At 46.0% G+C, this 9,233-nt stretch overlaps 1 protein-coding gene across 4 annotated transcripts in view; it reads left to right on the top strand.

The window, feature by feature from the left end:
• The first annotated feature begins 2,404 nt into the window (after nt 1–2,404).
• SATB1 (SATB homeobox 1) overlaps nt 2,405–9,233 on the top strand; it is a 91,738-nt gene continuing 84,909 nt past the window's right edge. For 3 of the 4 annotated variants that reach the window (XM_074538242.1, XM_074538226.1, XM_074538194.1), the window contains exon 1: nt 2,421–2,557. The gene's annotated coding sequence lies outside the window, so the exon portion shown is untranslated. Of the gene's footprint in view, nt 2,558–9,233 lie in introns of all 4 variants that reach the window. The other variant, XM_074538231.1, reaches the window with a different exon arrangement.

Below are 9,233 nucleotides of genomic sequence, written 5' to 3'. Positions count from 1 at the left end.
TGGAAAATAAGGTTTATGTTACATTTCGATTTTAATGAAGGATTTTCCATAGTGCATTTGAGGATCTTTAAGAGGGAGCTTGATCTAAACTCAGTTCCAGTTCTGGATCTGGTCTCAAATCCATGTGTAGCCTCAGGCAAATGTGTTAATTTTCCTGTTTCAGTTTCTCTGCCTTTAAAGTGGGGATAACGTGACTAACCCAAATAGCTTAGCTGCAATTTGTAGCAATGAGTAACTTGATTATTAGATTTCTGAGACATGAAACATGATTATTATTAGGGCTTACTGACCAGCCAGTCAGTACAATGTGATACAAATAAAGGAGATGGGTCTTTGACAATAGAAGGATGTAGGTTAGTCAGTCAGTCAGTCAGTCAGAGTAGCTCTGCAAGGAGGCAACTCTAGTGAGTGGAGAGTTGGACCTATAAAAGAGAGAATGTTCCCTTTGTACTGATCTCCTATTTATTACCCCATGGTATCAAAAGACCATAAAAAGCTAAGTCCTCTCTGAGAAATGAATAGGTCCAAAGCACTACAACAAATCAGCTGCAGGCAAATAAATTTTTATCTGTGTAAGTGAGCTCAATGTTATTTTCTAGTGGAAATGTCAGAATTGATTAAAGACCTAGCATTTCTATTTAAAATGAGAGAGTAGGGGATGATACGTTTTAAACTGAGAAAAAGTCAGAGGACTGATAACATGGATAAAGGAGTGAATTAATTTCTGGTGTTGTTGAAGTAATTTGGTATTCAACATATTGAGTCCAAATTTGCACCACTGTACCTAGTATAAATAGTAGTGCCTTTTAATAACTGCGACAAAAATACTCTCCCCACTGGCAAGGTCAATATTATTAATTGCTATTCCTATTATTAACCTTTGGGCTTGTGTATCCTCCATGGATTAATGATTATTCAATAACTGAGCTACAAGGTTAACTTACTAATAGCAATTAATAGAAGGACATACTGCTGGCTAACTAGGAAAAGCAATGACAAATCAACTTCTTGGCCTTGGTCTTGTTTCATGCAAAGGTGCCTACGGGAATTGTACCTGTCAGCTCCCAAAGCTGAAAGAGAAAATCTGCCTCAAAGTCGAGACAAATAAAAACGGAGATCGGGCTGACATCCGGGGTCCCCTCTTTCGTCAGTTTCCTAGGGAATAAGAAACAGCCTCAGTTTTAAGGGAAACCTGCGTTCATTGCCAGGGTCATTCTCCAGGAACTCCACTTCCAAATCCTGCATCAGCGAAGAGGGGAAAGAAGGTCTTAAAAACAGAAAAAAGAGAGAAAAGTACTTCCCCTAGGAGAAGTTTCATGAATAAAGGCAATTCTCAGACAGCGTTACGGAGGAGCACGTGGTGCCAGGTGAAACATCGGGCAGGAGGACCACAGCGATCCCGGCCCGACGGGGCAGCGGAGCTGCCGGCAGGCAGAGGCCTCCGGGGGATGCTGCCCGCTCTGGGCATCCCCAGCCCGCGGAGACCCAGCGCGCTGGCGGAGCTGCTCTCCCTCGGCCACCCCAAATCGCGGGTGGCAGCGGAGCGCTGCCTGCCCGAAAGGGGCTGCCGCCGGCGCTCCGGGAGCAGCGGCGCGGGGCGGCCAGAGGGCGCGGGGACAGCTGTGGAAATAAAGGAGCGGGGGAAGGATGGAGAGAAGGGGGAAGAGGGGGGCGGGGGCGCGGTGCCGGGGAAGGCAATGCGGGGACGGTGGAGGGTTTCGACCCGAGTTCTGGGGGGAAGGGGGGCACGGCAGGCATGGACACACACACACCACCATGCCCCGGCACTTCCACCAAGTCAGCCCCACCGCCCCGCGGGGCCGGGAGCAGCCGGAGGGAAGGAGCCGCCGCGCACACACACACACACAGACACACGCCACCGCTGCGCTCCAGCCGCCGCTCGCTTCTCCCCCCCTCCCACCGCCGCCGCGCAGGCAGGAGGCAGCGGGCGCGGAGCAGAGCGGGCGGCGCAGGGCTCGGAGACCCCGGCCCCGGTCGGACCGGCCTCAGCGGCCGCGCTGCCCCGACGGCACCGCCGCCCCCTCCCCGGGGGCAGCGCGCACCTCCCCGCCTGGAGGGGCCGTGCGAGGAGGCAGCGGGCGGGGGGAGCGCGGGCACACACACACACACACACACACACACACTCACAAATACACACACACACGCAGGCACACCCGCACAGACACACGCAGGCAGAGGCAGGGCTGCCCCACGCCGGTACCTTGCTGCCCTGGTGTTTTCCGTCCGGGCTCCTCCTTGCTGAGGCAGCTCGGGAGCGGAGCCGAGCGGGCGGGTGCGTGTGCGTGTGTGTGTGTGTGCGTGCGTGCATGCGTGTGCCTCTGTGTGTGTCTGTGTGTGTGTGTGTGTGTGTGTGTGTGTGCGAGAGCGAGCGAGAGAGAGAGAGACTCTCCCCCCTCCCCCTCCTCCTCCTCGCTCTCCTTCCTTTAAACGCCCACTCCTGATGGGTGAAAAGACAACTTGAACTTCAGTGCAATTAACTTCGCCGGCGCCTCGGAAGCCGGAGGTGTCGCCGGCCTCGCCCGCCGCGCTCCCATGAGTGAGTCGGTCCCGCTCCTTCGGCGTCTCTCCTCGGGGACGTGGGGGACGGGGGGGGACAGAGCCGTGCCGGGGGCACCCGCAGCGGCGATTTACCCGGCCGTGCCGGCCCGGGAGGGCGGGCGGGAGGGAGGCGCGGGGCGGGTGGCTGCGCTCGGCGCTGCCGCTGCCGGAGCCTCCCGGCCGGCACGGGCTCACACCTGCCGCCGCGCCGCTGCCGGTCGCCGGCCCCGCTCCGCTCCGCTCCGCTCCCTCGCCCGCAGCCGGCACGGGGGGAGCGGGGGGAGGTGGGGGTGGGGGCAGAGGGAAAAAACCCCAAAGTTTGGCAAAGTTCTTACCCAGCGCCGCGCGCCTCCCGGCAGCGGCGGGCGCGGGGCGGCGGCGCCCCCGACGGCGCGGGGCGAAGCGGCGGGGCCGGGGGTCGCGGGCAGGGGGATGGGGGCGCGGGGCTTGCGCGGGCGGCCGAGCGGCGGCGGCTGCCCCAGCCGGGGGCGCGCCCGTGGCGCTGGGTGGCACGGCCCCCCCGCCCGCCCGCGGCGCGACCCGGCGCTGCCGCTGTCGCGGGGAGCAGTGCCAGGGGCTCGTTTCTGTGCTCCAGGATTTACTTTTGCTTTTTCCGCTCCGTCTCCGAACCCGCCACCCGAGGTTTTGCTAAATGCTCGCCCCTTTGTCGCCGTGTCCGCCGGCTGCCGGGGGGAGCGCTCCTGACAGGCACCTGCCCGACCCGGAGTTTCCCTCTGCCAGTCTCCAGCTTTTTCTGGCTGCGGGAGAAACTTCACTACACTCTAAGTTTTCTGAAACACTTTGCACCAGCTCCTAAGCTGAAATAAGTTTAAACTGAGGAAAGCTCTTCGCTGGTTTTACTCCGTGCAAATGAGCGCAGCGCTTCTGAGAAAATAATTCACAAATTCAGATGCAGAGACTCCAGGGCGTGTGATCTGGAGGTGCCCTTTCATTCTGGTCCGTGCTACTTGGGTGGGAGTTAGCAGCGGTCCCTTATTTCTACTTTTTATTATTTTGGTACAGTGCATTCATATATTTGTCTGCTGTAGTCTGCTGGCAAACATTAGCATTCAAGCTTACATTTTTGACAAATGTGCAGACAGGAATAGCATGAATAGGCATCTTAAATATTAACAACCTAAGCATCTGTTGTGAAACAAATTTAATATATTTACTCTGTTTTTCTCACATTGTTAGGAAAGGTTACAATAAGTGTAAAATTTCAGCTGTAGTTAGCACAAGGAATGCTTGGATATTTCACTATCTGTTCAAGCATTTAACACAATCACCAGATAGAAATGTGTCAAATCAGGCGCACTATTCAAAAACAACTTGAAACTGTAAGCGTAGAGTGTATAGACATGAATATAGCATGTTCTCTGCAATTTCTATCTTCTAATTACTCTTCAGCACGATTTGTAGAATTTGAGAATGCTCTTTCCAGTCCTGTACTCCTATATGCTCTTAAATATGGTTATACCTACACACACTCATTTTCTAATTCACTTTCTATTTGAGATTGTTATTGGTATTACCTTGCTTTTCGAGTTGAAGCAATAGTTTTGTGAGGAAATGTGAAATAACATAGAGTAGGTAAAAAAATGAGCAGGCAGAAAATGCAATGTGTTCACATATAAGCATGCGTCGGAACAGATAGTGCACAAACAAGGCAATAGAAGAGAAATTAAAATCCTTGGCTAGTATGCTATGTATGCCCACTCTTCAGAACAGCTAGTGGAAAAGAAACAACTGACTCCAAGGAATTCCTCTGTCCCTGCAATAAAACTGTTCAGACTAGAAAAGAGCACAGAAGAGCAAAGCCTCCAAAAAGGCTGTAGAGTTATTTCAGGAATCAGTGCATTCCTTCCCTTTTTCCCACAAGTTCAAATATGTAATAAATAAGTCCTTTGTATGCAAAATAGTTTACGGAACAAAAAATATTTAAATGAAATGCTTTTTGTGCATGAATTTTGAAAAACTGGCCATTTCCTTTTTATATTCTTTGTACTTGATACTTTAAATAGCAAAGTAACTCTTGCAGTTTCCCCTCTCATGCTATTTTAGCGACTCGTGTGAATCCTAACCTGCTGCTGAGCTCCCGAGAAAGCAGTGTGAAGCAGAGTCGATCTGTAAGTCACTGATGGGACATGGTGCTTTGGCAGTGTCAGAGCAGAGAGAGGCTGCCACGCCAGCCCCAGCTCGCACAGGAGCAGGGCACCTCTGGTTTGCAGCGCAGGCCCAGTGGGTCAGCACACCTGCCCTGTGTGGCTGTGCTTCCCAAGGCAGCGCCAGCCCTGCTGCAGCCCTGCCAGCATCCCACAGGCACCAACCACCACGCTCAGCCCGGCTGGGGACGTGGGCACATCCACCCCAGCAGCACTAAAACCTCTTCAGAGAGGTTTCTCTACAGCAAATGCTTCTCCCACGTTACAGGTTTGGGATAGAGAGGGCTTTACATGATGCATTTGCCATTTAGATGATAATCAGTTGAAGTCTGGTGTTCTTCTTAAAAAAAAAAAAAGACCAACAAAAAACCCCACCAAACCTTTTAAATGTATCAACTACTTGATTTTTCAAAGTACTGTTACCTTTTTAATGTCACCTAATTTTTTTTAGTCTAAGTATTGTCAGAGGAATTTGAAGTAATTCCTTAGGTTTCCAGCTGTATTTGAAAAAAATTAAGAAGATTGCTTTATTAATAAAATAGCTCATAATATATAGAAAAATACATTAAAGTAGATTTCTGAATTAAAACTGGAGGAAATATGACTTCTGAAATGTTTTAGTCATATTTCTAGGAACTATGGTATTTTAACATAGACCCTAGTGAAGCATTTTATTGCCTTCTTGTATATAACTGCCATTGCTCTCTCTAGATATATTTAATATATATCCAGTGAAGCCACAAACTTTCCTTCTACAACAGTTTAAACACATCTGGAACATTTTACTTTCTTATAATTTATGTTAATAGATGTAGAGTGTATATACAATCTTCTCAGACATCATTGCTTTTTCCAAAGGGGAATTTTTTTACTTTCAGTCAGGGAATATATTTATAAGAACAAAATAACTCAAAGTATAGGCAATTCTATATATCATTTTATTTTCTGTTATATTAGGTTGATTATATAAAGCTTTCATTTAGAGCGATGGGATGATGAAATTACAGAGGAGTGATTGGCTTTTGTTTTTTTAAATGGTTCAACTTGAGGGCTGCAAAAATGAATGTTTTTTGTAAAGTTCTTTGAGTGCATAATATTTTTCATAGAATTCTGACAAATTAATTTAATAGAAAAGCCACAAGTCTCTTAGCCAGGTAAAATGGAAGTTCTGTTTTTGCCGTTATAGGCATCAGGCTTCAGTAACCTGCTGCTCTTGTGGAATGAACACTTTCTACTTAAAGCTATCATGCACCTACTGTTTATTTACGCTGCATTAAACTGACAGCACGGCAATCAGAGGAAAAAATATTACTTACTTTCCTGAAGTAAACACCAGTTTATAGGTTAGTGCCTGTATTTATATTCCTGTCGCCACTAAATAATGGCTGTCTCCATTTTAATATCTACCTGTGGTGTTACCCAGGGCAGCTGGCTCTTCCTTGTTTAAAACAAGCAAAAAAAGGAAGGTGGGGGTGAGGAAGAGAATAAAGTTTTGTTATCATTCCACTCTAAGAGGAACTTAATAGAAAAGTGATTCAGTATTCCTTTCTGTGGCAAGCCGAAGCCAGTTTTAAAGACATAGTATTCAGTTTTACTTGGTGTAATTGAATTGCATCTCAAACAGGGAAAACAGAATTCCTTAACAGTATTTGTCTATCCAAGACACTGTAATTGTATATTCAGGCAATGGCAGATTAAGGGCAGAAGCATTTTATTAATAACTGAAAGCACATATGTGTGTGTGATGAAAAATGTTCTGCAAATCTGTCACTATGCAATCAAGTGCATTTTTTAAACTTTAGTTGTCACAAAGTTGCTACTGATTCTAAAAAAAAAAAAAAAGAAAAAAAAGAAAAAAAGAAAGAAGTAAAACAGTTTGACGGTTAAAGAGTAACTTACAGTTCTTACTGCCTGCTATACGGAAATTTTGTAACTTTGTAAAGTCAGTCTCAGAAAGCCCAGTTGATGTTACTTTTAATCTTGGAGTGATGAGTCCAAGTAGCCGGCATTTGAACTGAAGATAACTGCAGTCAGAATAACTCACAGTTTGTAAAAAGCTTCTCTAAATTCTCTGTTGAAGGACTCCATTAATAACTTTTACCTGAGAGGTTAATTCCTCCCTCAGATTCTCAAAGTATTATACTTAACACTAAGTTGGCTTGTTGGTCAGTTCCCTTGGCTGTGGTATCATGAACTCTCAACAGCCCTGACCACAACTTGTAACTGTTACTTCCAAGAGGATATACTACGATGTTCCCTTCAAAAATGCTGGTGGTTTTGAACATTTGCCATCCTGTGGCATCTAAGTTTACCACAGTTATCGCCAACACTTCATTACATAATGGGTATCCATTCTATTGCTTTGCAAATGTCAGCTTTCTCATGGCTTCTGCACAGCATTGCTCTCAGTACCTTTGTCTTGGTAGAGATTAATTTTAACGAGACTTGCCAGCACTGATCTTGTACATGTGTTCTGATCTGGTTCTTGGGTCCCGTACTAGTTGTAACCTACTCCTAATCTGCTTTATCTGGTGCTGTGTACTAGGAATGGCATAGTAATAGTAGAGTACAGTAGTAGAGTGTAGTAACATACCTCAGGCACTGTCTGAATTCTAAATATTTCCTTTTAAACTTGCTGAGCCTGACTTTGCTCCCATGCACACTGGTGTGTCACTGCAGAGCTTGGTTTTCACCGTTCCTGTAGAGGATCAGTGTTAGGTGTTCAGATGGGCTGAGGGACACACTAACACTCGGTATTTGTGGCAAGGTCCACCTTTCAGCTATTTATTTAGAACACCAACACACAGCAATCTCTTTGGAGCTTGATTCCCCTGTGAAACACTGTGCATTTGCTGGGACTGGGAGTGTAAGACTTGTTTCCAGCGGAGTGCAGGCTAGCTGCTGTCTCTGAGCTGCTGTACAGCACTGCTGGTGACACCTCTGCACAGCTGTATGCTGACAGAAGTCAGCTCTCGCTACCTCGTGCTTTGCTGCTGTGAGCTGCGGGTGAGAGAGGCAGAGGAGCCTGCTGGCTTGCACATGGGCCTCGGTCACCCCAGCTGCACCTGGGTGCAGAACATCAGGATGGGCCACGTCTGTCAGCTGCGCTGGCCTTACATAACTTCCAGGGACTATCTGCTCTATCTCTTTCCCGTGGCGCATTATGACATGATATGACCTGAGGAGATGAGGGAGGTGCTTTAAACCTCAAGTGCATCTTGTCTTCCCGGGATCCTGCTCTGACAGGATTTATTTGGCCAGCAGCAATCATTTGTGGGTCGTTGCACTTGCTGCTTGCTAGACGAAGTGGTGATACACTCAGACCACCTGTGCTTGGAGGACTGTCTCATCATCTTTTCTGGTGTCTTGACTCCTGGTTCTGGTTTTAGCTCTGAAAAAAGAAAAGTGTAATTTTGGGTTAATAACTGTCCATGCCATTTTTGTCATCTTCGATGCTGTAATACTGATTTTGAAAATGCTCAGCACATAACTTCATGTGAAGGAAAAGGAAGCTGCAGCACACTATCCTTTTATAAATGCAGCCTTAATATGCTCCTGATTTATTTACCCAGCTATAAAATTAGTAGTAAATGTGTTTCATAGAACAGTGAAGGATTAAGTAATTCTTTATATTTGTAAATTAGTCCTAGAGTGGAAAACATTTTTAGCAGAAGTGCCAAGAATTGCTGCTCTGAACTCAAACCCACATGCAAAGGTATGAGAAAGGTATTTCCTTTTCAGCAACTGCACTTAGAATATGTGTCTGGTCATAATAGCCAGGTAATTAAAAACATTTTCAATGAAAAGGAGGGAAGTTCTAACATCATACACACCCTATATTCCTACTTCTTTTACATTAAATAAAAGACAGAAAAGAGAGGAGGGGAAAGACAGTGAGAGAGAGCGTGCGTGCACGCAGGGTCTCAGAAGGACCAAAGGCAAAAAATGAAGTTGGGAGGAATTCCAGATTGAGTTTTAAAATGCTTATAATCAAAGATTAAATTAATATTTTTGTGGAGAGCAGTATTAGAAAGATTTTAAATCATTAGTGCTTTTCATCATAGGTGGGCTTTCTTGATAAATGTAAGAAGTCTCAAGAATAATTAAAGGCATCTTAAAACTTAAAAATGACAGTTTTAGCTTCTAAGGATTCATTGTAATGTAATAATACTGTATGCTTTTTAGTGTTACTTCTGCACTAGACATTTAATTACAGTCTTTGTGAGACATGTTATCTGTATAGTAACCAGTGCATAAAAAGAATGATATTTACTTTTACATACAAGCTCTTGCTTGCCAGCTTTCTTTTTAAGATTATAGATTAAGATCTCCAATCCAGAATGTTCATGACTTCAATGAAAACAACTTAATTTGACACAATTTTGGGGAGGAATGGAGCATTTATTGTAATAGTTCTGCTTCTCTAGTCACACTTTTGCAATAATACGTGAACTGTTGTTTAGCAGTGGGTTTTTTCGGTGCAAGGGCCCAAACTCAGCATTCTTTTCT

Source organism: Zonotrichia albicollis, chromosome 1, assembly GCF_047830755.1.
Source record: "Zonotrichia albicollis isolate bZonAlb1 chromosome 1, bZonAlb1.hap1, whole genome shotgun sequence".
Taxonomy (NCBI): Eukaryota; Metazoa; Chordata; class Aves; order Passeriformes; family Passerellidae; genus Zonotrichia; species Zonotrichia albicollis.
This window is presented reverse-complemented; position numbering and strand designations above follow the sequence as displayed.